Source organism: Notamacropus eugenii, chromosome 2 (genome assembly GCF_028372415.1).
Source record: "Notamacropus eugenii isolate mMacEug1 chromosome 2, mMacEug1.pri_v2, whole genome shotgun sequence".
In the NCBI taxonomy this organism is placed as follows: domain Eukaryota; kingdom Metazoa; phylum Chordata; class Mammalia; order Diprotodontia; family Macropodidae; genus Notamacropus; species Notamacropus eugenii.
In genome coordinates, this window is record NC_092873.1 from 479,731,173 (window position 1) to 479,733,423 (window position 2,251).

Here is a 2,251-nt window from a genome sequence, read left to right on the forward strand (position 1 = left end):
TTCACTCCTTCCTCCCCTCCTTCCTTTCTCTGCATTTCTTTCCTCCTACCCTCCCTTCTTTGCTTGCTTACTAAGTCTATTCAATGCTTTCCTACATTCTTTGCAGAAAAAATATGACCTATAGATATGAGGTTTTTGAGTAGTTCACAAGTCTTTGCCTCATTATTTCCTGCAACTTGCATTTTTGTGTGTATGTCTATATGTTTATATGTACACAGATAAATATATATGTGTGTGTGTGTGTGTGTGTGTGTGTGTGTGTACTGTTGTTCAGTTGTTTCAGTCGTATGCATTAACTTGGTTTGGAGGATTTTGACAAATAGAAGCTCTGACAGTAAATATATTACAAATACTCCTCTGTCAATTATCCACATGAGATATGGCTAATCTGAAGCAATGTATCCCTCCTCTCAAGTCACTATTATAATTGCTTTTAAAATTAACTTATCAACTAGTAGCATACAAAATAATCCTTGCCCTCAAGTGGACAATTGCCAGTTCAGGTAAAAGTGGATGAGGGCCAACTGGGATGATGTTTGGTTGTTTTCCTTCACTCTCCAAGAGGACCAAAATGACATCATTATGTCAGGGTCAAGATATAGTGTGTCCAACTGTGGATGATCAGACCAACACAAACTTGGAATGCTTTTTCACAGATTGGTACAAATAGTCCACATGAACATTTGGGGTGGATTCCCTAACATTGCGCATCTTGTGTTTCTCTTGAGCTATTTCAATTCTGCTTTGCTCACAGAGCACAGTGCCTTCTTTGATGCTGGCACACTATGCTAGGCAGTCCTTTGGCAGCATGTCCCATGTCATGAAATCAATTTGGGAAGACTGAACTGAGGACAGAGAAGGGAATGGATATAATAGTCTTTGTGAAAGGAGATTCAGCTAAACTTGGCACCAAAGCAATCAAGGAAGTTGTGGTTTTCCCAGTCATGTTGTTCACCCTAGCAGAGTGTAAGTTTTTTGATACATTTTTGTCTTTATAACCCCCCCAGTGCCAGGCACATATTTGGTGCTTAATTTTATGGATAGGAATAGTCACAGGAGGCAAGAAAATTGAGAAGCTTAGGGGACCAGAGTATTTGAAAGGACATCACCTTGTATGCTGAAGTCCATTATCATAGGGAAAAGAGTTGGAATAGATGAATACTAGGAGATGGTGGGAGCTGGACTCCAAAAAGCCCTAAGACCATGTTTCTGAGGGTAGCCCAGCTCCCCACCTCCTTGTGAGCAAATTTTCCCTTGTTGCAGGCTTGACTCTGTAGTTCCCTTACAGAACAGACAGAGGGGTGCCTGGCCCAAGGATTTTTGTCCCTGGCTGGCCCAAGGACTTTTCCTCCTCCGGGATTCCCCAAGGTCCGCGCCTCTGACACCTCCCTCAAGGTCAAGTATACTCCCTGCACTTTCCCATCCGTAGTTCCCAAAGACACCTGGACCCTTAGATTATCAAATTAGTATCCCTGGCATTCCTTTCCCATGCCCCTTTTGTATATAAGCTCTAGATTCACCCCTTCCCCCCCAGTTAAGGTGCAAGTTCCCAACAGGGACTTTGCAGGTTTCTACTGGCTTCTCAATGAAGTGTCTCTTGACAGAAAGACCGCTTCAGTGTGTGCATTTATTCCAGGCGACTCTGCCTCGGCGTTCTCCGGGTCCAAGCACCCCTAACCTCTTCTCTATGAACTAGGTAACTGCTCTCACGACCCAGAACCTGCCGGATAAGTGCCCCCCAAGATCTGGATGCTGCGGTGCTCCTATCTGGCATGAGAGAAGGTGCAGTCCAATCCAGCCTCAGACACTTCCAAGCTGTGGGGGCTCCCTACGATGCCTCAGTTTCCTCAATTGTAACGCGGGGATAGTAACAGCATCTACTACGCAGGGTTGTTGTGAGGCTCAAACAAGCAGGTGCAAAGCTCTTGGCACAGTGCCGGGCACGTAGTAGGTGCTTGCTTAATAAATGCCCATTTCCTTACTTTTCCATCCCACCGGTCAGGTACTGTACTAAGCGAGCGCTAGGCACTCCCTACCCCGGTCATCACCCCCTTCTCTTCACTAGTCAGGATTTCATCCCCTCTGTGCCAGCCTGTGCCCGGTCCCCGCTGCGCCCCGGCTGGTCCTCCCTCCCTCCCACCGGGCATGGCCTTGGGGGCGGCCGCCGCTGCCCTGGGCGAGCCCGCCCCCCCGCTCCCCAGCAGCTACAGCTCCGCGAGGTTACTTTGTATCTCTTTTGTGCGTGTTTTGT